This window comes from Vigna angularis, chromosome 8 (genome assembly GCF_016808095.1).
Source record: "Vigna angularis cultivar LongXiaoDou No.4 chromosome 8, ASM1680809v1, whole genome shotgun sequence".
Taxonomy (NCBI): Eukaryota; Viridiplantae; Streptophyta; class Magnoliopsida; order Fabales; family Fabaceae; genus Vigna; species Vigna angularis.
The window spans coordinates 16,321,460-16,339,724 of NC_068977.1; positions in this window are offsets into that span (position 1 = coordinate 16,321,460).

Sequence of the window (18,265 nt, forward strand, 5' to 3'; positions counted from 1 at the left end):
GGTTAAAACGATATCGGATTATGCCTCGGTTCTTAAATAACCGAGGCAATAACATGTTTTTTTTTTGGTTTGCACAGTCCATCTTCCTTCCACAATCCCTCTTCCTTCCACGTCCCTCTTCCTTCCACAGTCCCTCTTCCTTCCACAGTCTCTCTTCCTTTCACAGTCCACCGTCCAAGCATAATTCAAGCACAGTTCAAGTAAAATAGTCCAGAACAGTCCAGAATTCAAGCACAGTTCAAGCAAAACAAAACGGTCCTACCAAATCTCAAAAATACAAAACAAATATCAGAAGCAAATCTCATATTCAAATCTCAGATTCAAATCTCAGATGCAAATCTCAGAAGCAAATCTCAGAAGCAAAAATACGCCCTTGCCGCGACCTCACCGGGACCTCGCCGCCACCTCGCTACGGTCTCGCCGCGGCCTCGCTGCTGTCTCGCCGCGGCCTCGCTACCATCTCGCCGCGGCCTCCCTGCCGTCTCGCCGCGGCCTCCCTGCCGTCTCGCTGTGACCTAGCTGCCACCTCGCCTCCAAGAAACCACCGCGATTCGTTCAACCCTTAGATCGGCGAGCCACCATCGCGTCCCCTCTGCTTTCGTCGCCGACCAACATCGCGCCTCCCCTCCGCTTTCGACGTCGGTCACCATCGCGCCTCTCCTCCGCTCTCGACGCCGGCCACCATCATGCCTCCCCTCCGGAGCGCAAGCTGCTGCAATGGAGGAAAGAGCCTCCTCGCGCCGTGGCTGCCAAGTGGGAGAAGAGATATTCCCCTTTTCTGTTGCGAGAGTTTCTGCTTCTGCTCTGCGAGAAGAAAGAAAAGCGTTTTTGGAAAATGAAAAAGGAGATACGTACGAGAGTATAGGTCTGCGAGAGGTAATAGGCCTCGGTTCTCTTTTAACCGAGTCAATATTCAAATTATAGAACTCGGTTGTACCTTTAACCGAGTTAATAGGCTGGAATGTGTGCTATATGCTTCGGTTCTCACTGAACCGAGGCATATAAATTCATCAAAACTACAAAATTGCCACCGGTTTCTGATAGGCTTCGGTTTTTCTTAGACCGATGTCTATTAAGCGAGTTAAAAAGCATTTTTTTACTAGTGACTACTACATGAAAATTTTATATAAGGTGGCATGGAATGTTTGACAAAAGCAAAATGACGTGGTCGCAAAGATAGAAACATATTTTGATTGAGAATTTGAATGTTAAAAGAAAGAAAGAGGGAAGAGAGCAAAACGCAAGGAAAATGTTGGAAAATAAATAGCGAAGTTTGAATGAGACGAGTGAAGGAAAATTGACATTAGAAATTGAAAAGAAAGCATGAGAGAATAAAGTGGAGTGTGTTGGAGACATGGTGAAATATGGTTACCCAATATGTAAATTTGGTTAAAAGATCTTGTTAGATTTGATGAACATGGACTTTCCTTTTAGAAGAACATAATGCCTAAAGGAATGGTTATACAATTTATGGTTACTCACAATTGTTTTTCTATTGGTAGGTTGATTTAGAGATAGTTGTGATTGATTGTATCATTGAAGGTGGAGTTTTGGTTAAGACAAATGTGGAATATGGTTAAACTTGTGAAATTAGTTAAATTACCTTTTGACTTCCTACATTAAATTTTTTGACATTTTAATATCTTTAATCGCTTTTTTCCATGGCTAGGATAAACAATTGATGGAGTTTAAGTTTTTCTTTTGTCCATTACTTAATTTCAATGGTGAAGATTTTTCATTATATATGAATAATTTTCCTAGTGATAGAGTTTATGTAAGATCCAGAAAAATAAAGGTTTCAAAAATAAAGTAGTTTTGAGACTATGGGTTTTTGTTTGAAAATTAGTGTTCTTTAGTGTATATTTTTGTTAGAACATAATTGTTATGTTATTTTTTTATTTTTATATTTTTGTCTTGGGGCAAAAGAGTCTTTTACCTTTATTTCATTAATGTAGAAATTAATTAAGGGTTAGTTTGGTGTTTAGAAACCCTAGAAACTCTAAATCAAAGAGAAAAAACAGAGGAATAGATTGACGTTTTGGAAGAATAAGAGAGAGAGACGGGAAACTCTTAGTGTAAAGGAAGATTGGTGGTGTTTTAGGGTTATAGATAAAGCTTTATGATTGTTCAAGGTATTGGGAAGCTAACCTTTGTTAGTTTATGGTTGTATGTTATATGTGTTCTTGATTATCTTGATCAGTAATCCTTGTTTTGATACATGTGTATATGATTATGATTACCTATGATTATTGTTGGGTAAGAGTTTGTGTATGAATGAGCATAGGGTTTATGTAATACTTATGATAAGTTTTTCCTATGAATGGATTATGTATGTTTTGTTAGGTTATCCCAACAAAGGGTTTGATGCTAAGGGAGAAGAAAGTTATGATGCTTGGGAGTTTCCATGCAAATATATATTGTAAGTGTTGGGTTATAGGGCTCATTTCATGTGTATAGAACAGGTCAAATAATATGGACCATTATGTCTCACTTTGTTTTATGGAGATGAGTCAGATTATTAGGGCATATTAGAGTCATTTGAAGAGAGGGAAAAATCAAGTGAGAGAGAAAGGAAGCGAATAACTCATTCTTACATAATATAAAATCTGTATTGGTGGTTTCGTCATTGTGAAGTACTTCACCATTGGATCAGACTGAAATTTGGACAGTAGATTCTAGACATATGGTTCTTCATTCTGATCGTTCAGATCATCAATCAAAGGTCTAGTTTTGGAGAAAACAGTCTCGAATCAGCAGCTCTATTTTGGAGAATTTTATAAAATCGCACTAGTGTTTTCGTCGTTGTGAAGTCGTTCATCGTTGGATCGAACTGATTTTTTGACAATGGGTTCCATACATATGGTTCTTCGTTTTGACCGTTCGAATTATCAATTGAAGATCTATTTGGGAGAAATAGCCACACATCAGTAGCTTTGTTTTGGAGAATTTCCATCCTCTTGGTTCTCATTTCTAAGCATTATTCTTAGTTAGTTTGGCTTATTGAAAACCCTATTTGGTGTTTTATCGGAGAATCTTTTGCACCCTGTTATTGGGGTATAACATTTCAATGATTGGATCTGGATTAGTCAAGTGATGTATTATATGTGTTTGAGAATGTTTACATAGGTATGTGATGCTTGAATGCATGTATGATGTGTTAACTATGTTTACACGTGATCTAGAATTAATATATGTATGTTTGAATGCTTGAATCATGTCCGGGATGTGTTTTGATTCGGCAATAATCAATTATCATTAGTTATAATCGATTATCTACGCATTCGTTGTAAGTGTGGTTTCGAGAATAATCAATTATCTGGGTTGATAATCGGCTACCCCTTCCTACGTGAAGTTTCGGGATAAATTTCACTAAGATAATCGATTATCTTAAGTGATAATTGCATATCACAGTGCATTTTGGTGAAAAATGGCGAATTTGTTGTAGAACGGACGTTAACCAAGCCTGAGGAGTTGTGGAACATGATGATAATAAGAGATTGAGGTTACTAGTTATGTTTTGGGTCAGTTTGACTAATGGTTGAGAGTGGAGCATGCGTGAGTGTTGAGATGTACCTGAGTATGTGATTGATGAGCATGAGAGTGAAGGATAAGACTACTTGTTGTACCTCGTAAATTATGGTTCTATTTGTGGATAGGTGCTTCCTTTTGCCTTGTGTGCATTGGAAGGAGATGATATGTAGGGGAGGCTGCATGTGGGCTTTAGGAGTGGCTACAATCAGTAAGGTAGGGTACAAGAGTGAGATGGACTCTTTCCACTATTGTATTATGGTATCATGGTGCTCATGGTGTTGTTCATGACTGAGATAATCATGATGGTGGTGTATATATGATGATGATCATGGTACTTGAGATGTTCCAGGTTATGTTAAGTTGATAGTGGTGTTACTATAATGGTTATAGTAAGTAGTTAGCATGGGTGCTAATGAGTGGATAGACCAAAGGTCTATGTGTGAGATATCAGTGATGATATCAACAGTTAGAGATCAAGGATCAATGATCAAAGTTCAAGGATCGAGGATTGAGGATTGAGTAATTAAGTATGGTTTAATTGTTTATGTTACAGGATTAGGAATCCTATTATTGTTACTACTATGTATGGGGTGTTGGATTATGGTTGATATAATCAAAAGGTATGTATCTCGTTGTGTGTTTGATTATGGTTGGTATAATAAGAAGATATGTATCTTATTGTGTGTTTCATTATGGTTGATATAATCAGTATGTATGTATCTTGTTGTTATGGTTGTTTTATCGGTAGCTTACCCCATACATGTTTGTGTTTGTGTGTTTGTGAATGAAATTATCAACAATGATCGTATATTATGTTATACGTATGCAGATAATGTTAAAGATATTCCAGATGCGTGATTGAATCGAGAGAGGATGGGGAATAACCTTGGGATTCATTTAAAGCTATTTTGTTTTACAAGTTAAGACAATACAAATGGAGTATTTCCTTTGTTATTTTATTACTCGAAATAATGTAAATGGATAAGGTTTTTTTTAAGTACGTTTCTATGCTATGATAAATTTTAAATTTTACTAATTTTTAATAACCCCTGACATCTTAGAAATCGAGGTGTTACATTTGGTATCAGAGTCAGGGTTTTGAAAAACCTTTTGGGGCCTTTGTAGAGTGAGCTCATCTAGCTTTAGTTGTGTTCCTCTAAAGTGTGAAGTATTATGTGTCTTGTATTTTGATTGTTGTGGTGTTTGGTATTGGTATTGTTGTGTAACCTTGTATATTATTGTATGTGTTTGCAAGGTCTAGTTTTAGTTTTCACAATGTTTTTTTGGATGTTACCAAGTGGTGGGGTTGTATATGAGATAATAGAACTTGTTGAGTTTGGTCCTATGATAGTGGAAGTAGGGTGTATTTCACTCAAATAATTTAGAAAGTATAAGGTCTTCCTCATTATATGTGAATGTGCGGAGCTAACCCTACTTGAATTTTCTACGTTTGTTGCGTAAGTGATATGAATTGGTAAATCTTGTTCGAGTTTGATGTTTAAGGGTTTGAATCTGGGCCTAGACGCGGGTTTTAGATTCATATGGTGTGCTAATATGGTTTTGTGGTTATTTTATAATGCATGAGTTGTTAGGAACTCATTACATGAATTTATGTGATGCTATTTGAGTTATTTAAAAGTTGCCCAGACTGTTTGATTGTATATTTCACTGACTAACATGGATATACTAGTTTGGAGTGAGTTTGTGACTGGATAGAAATTAGACAACTTTGTTGGAGAGAACTGTGAGTGGTGGGACACTCACAAAGCTACTCTTGACTTGTTGAAAAGTAGGAAGTGATCCAGTATGTTGGCGGTGATACCCTTAATGTTAGGGTCTTTCTGACACCTATGTGAGGCAAGGGAAGAGGATGGCTTACGAGAAGAGCAGTAATGGTTTTTCGTGATCATTGGTTAGCTTAGTGATAGAGTCACAGTGTTGAACCAACCATGTGGTGTGATGGTGGGTATGTTTTAAGTATGGTCTTCTGGCTATATTTCATTAATCTGAGGTTGTACCTTTTCTCTTTCGAGGGGGTAGAAAGGTAGTCACCTTTCCTTTTGCGGGAGGGTAGAAAAGTGAATCTCTTCGTCTTTAAAAGGCAATGGAAGATATGAGTCTCTTTGTCTTGGAAGGACAGTGGAAGGGACTGGGATTCGAGTGTTGCTCTTTCCTCTTTCGATGGGGTAAAAAGGTAGTCCCTTTTCCTCTTGCAGGAGGGTAGAAAGGTGGATCTCTTCGTCTTTAAGTGGTGATGGAAAACATGAATCTCTTCGTCCTAGAGGGGCGGTGAAAGGGACTGGGATTCGAGTGTTGCTCTTTCCACTTGCGAGAGGGTAGAAAGGGATGAAGGTCTTGCCCAAAGGCTTTCGACTCGTGTTGAGTTTACTGCTAGGGTAAATAGTTGGGAACATGGGAGATAGGTCCAAAGCTGCGGTAGAGGACCCTTATAATCATCTTGTTTTGATAAACAAGAATGATACGGTGAAATATGAGAGTTGACATACATTTATAATGATGGTTGGATAGGCACAAGTTGACTTAAATTGATAGATGGTGTAAAACTAATGGGTTGAACATGATTTCGTTTGAGAGAATGAATGTGTGGTTATCGCATTAGTTGTTATAGTCTTATTAGGAATTGATGTTGTTTGGTGTGATGGAATTGTAATAAGGACTTAACTACTATGATATAAATTTTATATTGGTGATTTGGTGTTTATTTTGGTATTATTCTGAATGCATAAATTTTGATATAAAATTTACATAAATTTTATAAATTTATGATGATGTTGAAAGGGGAGCTAAATCTCTCTGGTGGTAAAATTAGATGTTTTATATTTACTAGATCACGTTATTTGGTTTAAATAGTGTGGTTTTTGGTGGTGTAACTCACGCATGAGGGGTAAAGTTCTCTACCGTTGTAGGTGTGGTTCTTGGGGTGTGCTGTTTTGATTATACTCATGGGTGGTTTGGGTAGTAACAATTTAGAACTGCAGCTAGGGTTGCGAAAGGAGAAAACTTATGAATATAAGGTTTGCAAGGGATGTTTTTATTTCGAGTTCATTGCTCTTGTAGAGTAAGTTCATTCAGTTTAGATTGGTAGGCACTAGAGGGGCATTCACATGAAGCTAGTAGTATATGATGTATGATTATTGATAGGGGGAGCATGGTGTTAGCTAAACCCAATCCCTGTGATGTTGGTTTTTGATGATGACAACACATTGTTAATAAAAACATATGTGTGAGTACTGTGTGATATATAAGTTGAATGTGTACATGCTTATTGTGTAATATGCACATATTGTGTTTATCACATTTGTTGAACATATTATATTGATTGATGTATACTATTGTGTTTATAAAGGGATTATATCTGTATGCACAATACATGTTTTGGTGATATGAAAACCATAAGCACAAAAGCATATCTACATGAGTAAATTGATTACAGTGGAATGATAATCAATGAAGGCCATCAAACGGCTTGAGTTTTAAATTGTGGCAAAACAACTAGTTTTGAATCGATTACATTAGTTGGTGAATCAATTAAAACTCGAGTGTTTGCATATATCTTTTTCAAAATGTGATGTGATGTGTTTTGGAAAGGAAAGTTTTCAAAAATCTTTTAAGTGTTAAAGCTTAATCAATTACGTGAATTGTGTATTCAATTAAGTTTGTTAAGATTTGAATAATGATTCCATATGGTCATAACTGCTATAACAGTCATATTTTTAAATATGTTTGACCAATATTTAATGGAAATCGATTGTATTAATTATATTCAATTAAGGAGCCAAATTGGTTGTAATTATGTTACACCTGTTTAATGTAACCGATTACGTAAGTTGGCTAATCGATTTCATAGCGTCAAGATTGACAAAAACTATATATTGACGCATTGATTGATTTTCTGTAAGACAAATGAGAATTACACTTTCATATCTGATTGATATTTGTTTGAGAAGTTTTACAGAGTGATACAAAGCTCCAAGAATCAAGAAAGAAAGTGGTTTACAAATCTTGAAGAATTCTTGAGTAGCAAACGTAACTGGATTGAAGAGACTGATCCTACACACTTGAGGTGCTTTCTGTGTGATCAGGAGGAGAAGATTCACAATCTTTGATTTACGGTTCCTTGTGCGTGCGGCCAAGAAGAAAGAGCGGGAAGTTCTTTGTACTTTGAAAGGTGTCTCAAAGGGGTGACTGCAGGAGAGGATTGTTCTTGCTGCAGGGTCTTGTTATTGGTTATATTAGATTAGTGAGTTAGAGAGCTGGTTTACATTTTGACAGATTGGTCGCTGTATAGCCTTGCTGTAAAAACTCAAATCTTTATAGTGCAATTGGCTTTCAATCTCAGGTTGATTGAAAGGACACTAAATGTAGGCAATGAAGCCGAACCAGTATAAAAACTAAGATTGATTTTCTTCTCTCTATCTCTTTACATAATCGATTACGTATTGTTATTAATTGATTACACATACTGTTACATTGCACGCACATTTCTTATAGCACAAGAAAGTATTCAAGAACAATATCATTTGCGAAAAAGATTTCAAAAGTGCACATGTTTATAAAACACCAATCCCCCCGCCCCCCCCCCCCCCCCCCCGCTCTTGGTGTTGAGAAACAAAGCTCATCAATTCTAACAATGATTTTGATCATTAATGTGTGTTGGTGCATTAGTTTAGGTACTAGCCTAAAGCTACCATATTATAAACCGCATTTGTTGTGATGTGAGAACAATACTAGGTGTTTTACAAATTTCTAGGATTTACGTTTGGTTTTTGTGTTATTTTACAAAAGGTACATATGGATATGTGTCACTGTTGGTGTGTTGCAAGACTCTGGGTTATTGTATGGTCTTTTGTGATGTCTCTAGGTAATGAAAAAGGCTTTAACCAAATGATGTGATGGTAATGATATGTTGTTTTCTCTTATGCACTTTATGTTGTAAATAATTGTAATTGGATTAGTTTCTTTGTTGCATATTAGTTATGAATACGAGGTATTTGAATAATGTGCTCTCTGTGAAATTATAATACTTTGGATGAAAGATTGTGTTAGTGTGATCGAGTATGATCAGTTGATATTGATTACTATACTAGATTCATTATGCATTATAGGTGATTCATGTTAGTATGACTTATGGTAGTTGAGAATGATGTATTTTTCCTGTTAAATATAATTGCAACAGATTCAAGTGTATGAGTTTAGGCTTTGATTATACAATGTTTAAGTCAAAGATTGTTTTACTAAAGTTGGAGCATGATAGTGTGCCTGGGCTTACAAATGGTTGTTTGAAATATTGTTTGGATGAATAATGTAAGCATGATCAACTTGTAATTAGGTGTTAAAACTTGAACACGATGCCATGTTGATGAATTTGTTACGAATTATAGGTGGATGTTAAGTGTGCATGTTTATGGTTTGGGGATCTATATGTAAATTGTTCTAGAATTGATTTAGTTATATGGTGAATCTTTGTAGCTTATTGTTTGGATGATGAGAATATATGAAGAGTTTTCTTGTTATTTATAGTTGTGCATAAATGATGGTTTTATTTTGTATGATGTAAAATACATTAAGCAATTTGTTGTGATATTCTTTAGATCTCTTTGGGAATTAGTGTTGCTATTATATTATGAAAATTATGTGCTTAAAAGTATATGTAATTTTGGAGGAGTTTATGAAGTTTAGCATTATTTATGTTTTTGGGTGACTGCAATTTTCGGGGACGAAAATTCTTTTGAGGAAGGGTGAATGTAAGATCCGAGAAAATAAGGGTTTTAAAAATAAAGTAGTTTTGAGACTCTGGGTTTTTGCTTGGAAATTAGTGTTCTTGATTGTATATTTTTGTTAGAACATAATTGTTATGTTATTTCTTTATTTTTATATTTTTAACTACGAGCAAAAGGGTCTTTTACCTTTATTGAATTGATGTAGAAATTAATTAAGGGGTGGTTTGGTGTTTATAAACCCTAGAAACTCTAAATCAAGGAGAGAAAACAGAGGAAGAGAGGAGATTGACGTTTTGGGAGAAGAAAAGAGAGAGAGAGCGACGATAATCTCTTAGTGTAAAAGAAGATTGATGGTGTTTTAGGGTTGTATATAAAGCCTTATGATTGACCAAGAAATGGGGAAACTTACCTTTGTTTGTTTATGGTTGTATGTTCTATGTGTTCTTGATTATCTTGATTAGTAATCCTTGTTTTGATACATGTGTATATGATTATGATTATATGTTGTTATTGTTGGGTAAGAGTTTGTGTATGAATGGGCATAGGGTTTATGTAATATTTGTGATGAGTTTTTCCTATGAATGTATTATGTATGTTTTGTTGGGTTATCCCAACAAAGGGTTTGATGCTAAGGAAGAACAAAGTTATGATGCTTTGGGGTTTCCATGCAAATATATGTTGTAAGTGTTGGGTTATAGGGTATACTTCCTGTGTAGAGAACAAGCCAAATAATGTGCACCATTATGTCTCACTTTGCTTTAGTGGAGATGAGTCAGATTATTGGAGCATATTATAGTCATTTGAAGAGAAGGAAAAGCCAAGTGAGAGAGAAAGGAAGAGAAGAAGTCATTCCCGCATAACATAAAACCTGCACTAGTGGTTTCGTCATTGTGAAGTTGTTCACCGTTAGATCAGACTGCTTTTTGGAAAGTGGGTTTTAGACGTATGATTCTTCATTCTGACCGTTCGAATCATCAATCGAAGGTCTAATTTGGAAGAAAATAGTTTTGCATCAACAACTCTATTTTGGAAAGTTTTATAAAATCTACATTTGTATTCACCGTTGGATCAGGCCAATTTTTGGACAATTGGTTCCAAACATATGGTTCTTCATTCTGACCGTTCGGATATTCAATCGAAGGCTAGGTTAGGAAAAAACATGCTAGCATCAGTAGCTCTATTTTGGATAATTTTCATCTTCTTGGTTCTTATTTATAAGCATTATGCTTAATTAGTTTGGCTGATTGAAAACCCTATTTGGTGTTTTATCGAAGACTCTTTTGCACCCTATTATTGAGGGTATAACATGTAAATAATTAGATCTTGATGATTCAAGTGATGTATTATATGTGTTTGAGTATGTTTACATGGGTATGTGATACTTGAATGTATGTATGATGTCTTAACTATGTGATGGAAAGTCCCTTAGCCATGGTCAAGCACTTTCAAGAGAGTTAAAGTCATCCTTGAAGATGGTGTCAACTCTACCTTGTGGACCACCTTTGGATCCATCATGAAGCATGGATTGAAGAGTAGTGTAGGAATTTAGGCCATTGTATTAGGCCATGTAGTGTAGGTTTGTTTAAGGCTTGTATTAAGGCCTAAGTAGCATAGGATTTTCCTTAAAAGTTATACATCCAAACCAAGTGGAAAGTGTGTGCCATATGTCATGCTTCCATTGGAAATGATTTACTTTTTAAAAGGTAGCCACATGGCTCCTTAGGAGTGGACAGTTTTTTATTTTAGTAGTCGCCTCATGGCACTCCAGGAATGGAGAGGATTGTGTTTTGTGAGTGGCCACATGTCCTCCCATCATTGGAGAGGATTTATGGACACTTGTCCACTCCTTAGAAGGCCTCATTTTTGGCCAATGAGAGCAAAGGTGGAAGATCACGTTTTTAGGGTTAGAAGGAGAACCCTTGGTCTATAAATAGAGGTGTCTCCCTTGTTCTTCACATTTCTCTACTCATTTCAGTTCCCAACCTTTTTTGTTTTAACATTTCATTCCATGTACATTACAAGCCAATTAAGACCTATTGATTTAGATGAAACCTTAAGTCAAGCACTGTCATTTAGAGTCTTTTCAAAGTTGTGAATGGTACTTAGCATGTCATGATTGAGTGAAACAGGATAGCCATAAACAGTTGAGTGATTTGAGTGCATACACTACATCCTGTGAGGTTGAAATTGACTGCTACTTTTCCATATGTTTGCTTTGCTGATTTTGATTGGATTGAGTTGTTATAATAATTGTTGGAAGTGTTGAAGCTTGAGTTTGAAGTTAGGAATTCTTTTGTGCAGTTCTGATTTGATGAAATGGTTGGAAATTGGTGTGTTTTGGCAGGTTTGAGTTAGTTGGAATAGAATTTAGAAGTCCTTGTTATCTGTTTAGTCTTTTCCTTTGAAGATTGAGTCTTTCTTCCTTTCTCTCTTTAGTTTGTCCTTGCCCCGGAGGGTAGTTGTCTAAGTGTCGGGGTATGATAACTCCCTATTTTTGCATCTTTTTTTTGTGTCTAGAAGTCTTTCTTAGCTTATTTTAGTTTCTTATTGTCTAGAATTAGTTTCATTTTAGGTTTTTTTTCTTAAATTCTTTAGTTTTTCATAATTTTAGTTAAAAATAAGTTTTTAGGAGTTTTTTTTAGTTCTTGTTAATCATTAGAGAATTTATATTTTTTTTAGAAAATCTTTAATAAAAAAATCTTTCTTTTTAATTGTTAGATTTTATTTTCTTTTCTATAATTTGATTGTTTTTTTCCTTGGTGCAGATATGAAATAAATGGGGCTTCTCTACTGACTGGACTGGCACTGGGCTGCTGAAATTGGGTGCTGCAAGTGAAAATTTGAACATTGCTGTTGCATTGGAGAATTGGGTCGCTTGAGTTGCCACTACATTAGGTTGAAAGTGAATTGGGTTGCATGGGCTGATTCCAATTATTTGAACGGTGTCGTTTTGGAGAGACTGAAGATGTTGTTGCAAGGGTCTTTACTTTTTGTGATTTCATTTGGTAGAAAACGCTCTTGAGAGCTAGGGCTTATGCGGGTAGAGAGCAAAGTAATGTGAGAGGAAGAAAGCTCCTAGTTCTCGTGCCACTGATCAGAAGCTCGAGGAAGAAGAAGCTTAAGCACATGACGAATGTTGATAGGTGAGAAGCTCAAGTTGATCGGAAGGCTGAGAGTTGTGGAGCACGAGGAAGAAAGGGAGAGTCTTCCGATGGGTAGCATGAAGCATCAAGAGGTTTATTACCATTCCCCTTTCCTTCTTTGCTGATTAACCCTATAAAAAAGGGCTTTTTGTAAACAGACTACACATACACACTTTTACATTTCCAGAGACACAACTTTAACTTAGGTTAATCACTTTCATAGATTAGGGTTTACATTTTCTTCTAGATTTCACCGAGACAATTGTGAGGGTGACAGGCCGCGAGAATCTTGGTGACTTCCGGTATAGTTATAATCTTCTTTTCTTGTTAATAAATTTTCTTTGCTTTTGATTTTCTGTAATTGTGTTGCTTTGGAAATGAATTGAACTCTAGAACTTTGCATTATGTGATTCCTTTTGGAATTAAATGACTCCACAGTGAGCATTCATTTTCGAGATGTCTTCTCGAGTCAGAGATAAGTCCAATGCATGATTCATTTGAATTTGTGTTTCTATTTTGTTCTATACTTTTGTTAATCTTTTGATTGCACATGATTTTACTTTTGTAGAAATAGCATTCTTTGCTTCTGCTTCATGATTTCTGGTTGATTTAGTTCAAAGGTGTTTTGTATACTAGTGGAATGAATGACTGGAAATAGTCAAAATTAGGTTCTGAAATATGAGCTAGAATACCCCCATGGTGGGATTCACCTTAACAGGATGTCTTCTTGAGACTCGTAACACTCTTTTAATCACTCTAATGTGCATTTACTTGTGAATTAAATTTTGCTTTGAGATTTTTTATTGTTTTGATAATAATCGACTTGATTCTGTGTTGATTCCCTAGGTTTTGAATTAGTTGAATTGTGCATGTTACATTTTCTGATTTGGTATTGTTTTGTTTCAACATTTAGATTCTATAGTTCAATTTCATTTTCGTTCATACTGGTTCTAGGCTTGATATTACATTTTGTTTACATTTAGTGTATTTTCTTAGGTTGAATTTCGTTGATTAAGCCATTTCTTTTTAGATTTACCTAGATTAGGATAAGATTTGATGCTTTGGTTGATTTAGTTTAGGAAGTTGTGTTTTGATTTAGTGATGGATAGTTGTAGATTAGATATTACTGTTTCTTCAATCATAATTTGGAATTAGATGTGGTGTATATTGATTGGATGAAAGGTTGAAAAGTGCCAATCCAAATTCTGGAATATGAATCAAAAATACCCAACGTGCATTTAATTTCAACAGGATGTCTTCCTGTGAGTGCATTTGTGACTTTTTCATCCAAACTAATGTGCATTTGCCTCTGACTTCATGTTTTGATTTTATCTTTAGTTAGTTTTTTTTAGCTTTTATACTTGATGAAGTTACTTTAGAGTAGTTTAGCTTAGGTAATCATTTCATATTTCCTTTTCAATTGAATTTGAATTTTTTTAGTAATGAGTCTTATTTTGTAAAGGTATTGACTAGGTTCTGTTAGTGTCTAATTCTAAGTGTTGTTTCAATTTTGTTTCATATCGCATTTCATTATACATTACAGGTTCAATTGCCAGTTGTTTAGATTTTTGTCTTTTATTCTTTTATTTCTCTTTATTTTCTTTCTTTCATTAAACAGATTTCATCGCTTTATTCTTTTCTTTTTAAATTTCATTGTATCAATTTTAATTTCCCCACCTTGCATTAGTAGTTAATTAGGTGGTAAATAAAAGTAAGAATTAACCAAACAGTTTAAACTTAATTGTACCGAGTCCAAGGATTGATACCTAGGTTGTTCCTATACTTCATTAGTGGGGAAACTTAGTTTGTTCTGATTTTAGGGGACAAAAATCAGTTTAATAAATGGTGCTATTGCCGAGGACTCGGCGAATTAAGTCTTAGAGTGTTAGGTTAGTCTTGTGTAGGTTTAATTCTTTCTTTGCAAGTATGTCTTGTGTTCATATTTGTTCTTTCTAGCTTAGGATTTGTTTCTTCTTTTTGCAAATTCTTTTTAGTTTGTTTAGGATCATTTTTGAAACTGTAGCAGTGTGAATGTTGATTTTTGATTCTTTGTGCTGTTTTGGTCTTTGATTTTGAAAGTTGTTCGTGTTTAATGTGTTTGTGTTGCTGAGTGATTGGTTAACACCTTTGTTGAGGAGGTCGAGGCTGAATTCAAAGTGCATTTTATTTAGATTATATTTTTTTCTCTGAATTTGTAAAACTAATGGGTGTTCATCCAGCTGTGAGAGTAAAAGTGTATGACCAGGGCCAATCATAGCCCTTTGCTTACTTTGGACCCAGAAATTGGCACAACTAGGAAAGGGATCAAGAAAGAAAGGCACCAGAGTGAATCTGAGACTACTGGATCAATTCCTCCTTCATTTGAGTGCTTATTTGATACATTTGAGACTAAGGAGATGGCTGCTGGTCAGGGTGAAAGAACATTAAAGGAGCTAGCCAATCAAGACATTGGATATCAACCCCTGTGCATTCAAGTGCCTCATATCCAGGGAGCTCCTAGCTTTGATCTTAGGTCTGGGTTCATCCAACTTCTGCCAAGGTTCCATGGGTCAGCAGGGGAGGACCCGCACAAGGATATTATGGAGTTCACAGTGGTTTGTTCAACTATGAAACCACTCTATGTGCCTGAAGAGATTGTCAAGATGAAGGCTTTCCCATTTTCACTGCAAGATGTTGCCAAGGAGTGGCTGTTTTCTCATAATGTACCCATAGTCAACTGGGGAGAAATGAAGAGAAAATTTTTGGAAAGGTTCTTCCTTGCCTCCAGGACAACAGTTGTGAGAAAAGAAATAAGTGGGATTAGACAACTGCCTAGGGAGAATCTGTTTGAATACTGGGAACGCTTCAAGAGGTTATGCTCCACCTATCCCAACCATCAGATTAATGAGTAGCTGTTGTTGCAATACTTTTATGCAGGATTGCTGCCTCAAGAAAGGAACATGATAGATGCAGCAAGTGGAGGCACTCTCATGGACAAGACATCATCTGCAACAAGAAACCTCATTGCAAACATGGCTGAGAATTACCAGCAGACCTACACCAGAGGTGGCTTTAGTAAAGGAGTTCATGAGATGCAACTAAATGCAATCTCAGATTCAGTGAGGACCAACATGTTTACTGAGAACAACCTGCTGCTGGGGAACAAAATTTTGGAGCTAATTGAGTTGATGAGGCAGATGGCTTTAGGAGGCCAAGTGAATGCAGTGAGAAAGCACTATGGTCTGTGTGCATCAGATCAACACTTCACAAAGCAGTGTTATCAACTTCAAGACACCATTGGATCTGAATCAATGGTAGCTGCATTCCAATATCAGTAAGGAAACTTCAGGAAGAATCAACAACCATGGCAAACCCAGAATCAGCCACAACATTACAGCCAAGCTTCCAACTCACATAATTCAGGATGGAGGAACATGATGAACCCAAGATACGAAGCTCCTCCATACAATCAGCAGAGTGGACAGCAGTCAAATGGGTTGATGCAGAGTATGAATCAATATGCATAGTAGAATAGGCATAATGCATCATCTTATGAAGGACAGAACTAGCAGTATAGGCAGAACCAGCCACAAATGCAGCGATGGACCCAACTATGGAAGCTACCATTCAAGATCTGAAGATGTAGATTGAGCAGCTGGCTCATGTTGTGAATGAACTGGTGAATCAAAAGGCTGGAGGCATCCCTGCTCAGCCAGTGGTGAACCCAAAGGAATCACCAAGCAATACATAGAACTTCAGCGAATAAGCTTTCTGTTCTTGTTTTTCAGTTTCAGTTTCTATTCTTGTTCATTTTGTACATTGAATAATCTGTTTCTTTTGGTTTTGCTATATACATTCTTTGTTCTAGTTGTGCCTTTAATATTTGCATATATCCATTAGTTATTTGTTTTGTGCATATCAGTTTGTTTCTGTGCTGTTTAGGAGCCTTACCCACTCACACATTGAGGGCAATGTGCCTCTTAAGAATGGGGGTGGGAAGGTATAGGTTTAAATTTTTTGTTCTAATGTAAATATAACCCTGTTAGCATTAGTATTTGTAGTAAAATAGGGGTAATTGTTTTTTTCCTGAACTATTTTTCCTTTAGTTTTAGGTTTGGTAGTTTATAAATCCCTAGTGTAGATTACTATTTCTTGTTCTAATCTGTAAATACCTTCCATGAGCTGTTTTAGTTTGTAAATAGGAATTTGTTCAGTTTTTAGCTTTGTTGTTTTAGTTTAGTTTCTTTTACTTTCAAGTCTCATTTTAGAACTTCTTTTAGGATTCCTTTCTTTTCTTATTTCTAGTATTTTGTCTTTCTTATGTTAGTTTCTTGCTCTGTTTTAGTTCTTCATGTGTTTATATTCTTCATTTTATTTTCATGCTTTGCTTCAAGTTTTTAATTAGGATTCTTTTCATAACTAGGTTCTATTTTCTTCCTTGAATTTGTTTAGCTTTTTCTTTTTGAATTCTTTGGTTAATCTGTCCTTGTTTAGGTAGCTTATAGGAATAGGTTAGGTTTATCTTCTGTCAATATATTAGGTAGTTTAGGACTGATTCCAGGTTCCTTTTATTTCTCTAACCTTTGTTTCTATTCTTTAGGTTCTGTTTTAGTCTTTACTTAGAATTCCCTTTAGGTTTTTCTTGTTTTAGTTTCTTCTTTCTTTACATTTCTGTTTTGATTGTTTAGGTTTTGGTTTAGGTTCATTGCTTTAGGTATCTTGTTGCTTCTTGCTTTTGCTTATTTCTTTTCCCTTTTATTGTTTCTTTTTGCATAAAAGTGTTAGTTAGGAGCTATTGTAGGTCTTAGTATAGTTTGTTCTAGTTTGATTTGAGTTCTTTTTAGTTACATACTGTGTTATTTTAGTTGTTAGGGTTGTACATAGGTTTAGGTAAATCTGTTAGGCATTTCTAAGTGCTTTTAAGTTTTGTTTCATGCTTTTCTTCATTCTTGCTGATTTCACTCATTTCTTAGCTTTATTTCCTTATATTAGAGTTGTCAAAAGTAGACTTAGCTTTAGATTTAGGCAGAGGTAGCTCTAGCATTAATTTTTGCAGTCTTTAGTTAATTTCAATTTAGTAATTTTTGCATAGGATGAGTAGCAAGTCAGCTTTAACAAATTCTTAACCAAGAGAGATTTTGGGCCAATTTTTGTCTTTCTTGTGTGATAACATGCATGTTTAATTGTCATTCTGATTTTGCATTGATTCTCTGTGATGTGCTTGCTCTTGGTAACTCTAAATATGATCTAGGCATCCTTCAAGATTCCATTTTAGCTTACCCATTTCAGTTTCTTACCATTGCACCTTGTTTTGAGCTTTAGCCTCTTTTCTTGTTTCCATCCATTTCAAGCCATTTTCCCCACCCATTGATCACCTTAGAGACTTGTGAGATTTAGGGAGAAGTCTAGAACTTGGTGAGTACATGAAAAGAGTGAGGCAAGAGGTGAAAAAGAAAAGAAAAATGATACAGAAATCTGGTTGTGTTGAAAAAAAAAATGAACAGGTCTAGAAAAAGAAAGAAAAAAAATAGAGAAAATTCGAAGAAAAAGAAGAGAAAGAAAGTAAAAGAGGGACCTGAATGAAATAGAAAGAAAACCAGAGAAAAAGAAAGAAAAAAATCATCTGGCCAAAGTTTGAGAGAAAGAGTATGTTCTGAGTTCTAGTTTTCTCCCTTGTTCTTTATATTTCTCTACTCATTTCAGTTTCCAACCTTTTCTGTTTTAACATTTCATTCCATGTACATTACAAGCCATTTAAGACCTATTGATTTAGATGAAACCTTGAGTCACCGCAAAGTACGTTTCACACTGATAAATCCACTGTTGGATTGCATCACTGCCAAAGCGCGGGAAATCGATTCTAGCCAAACG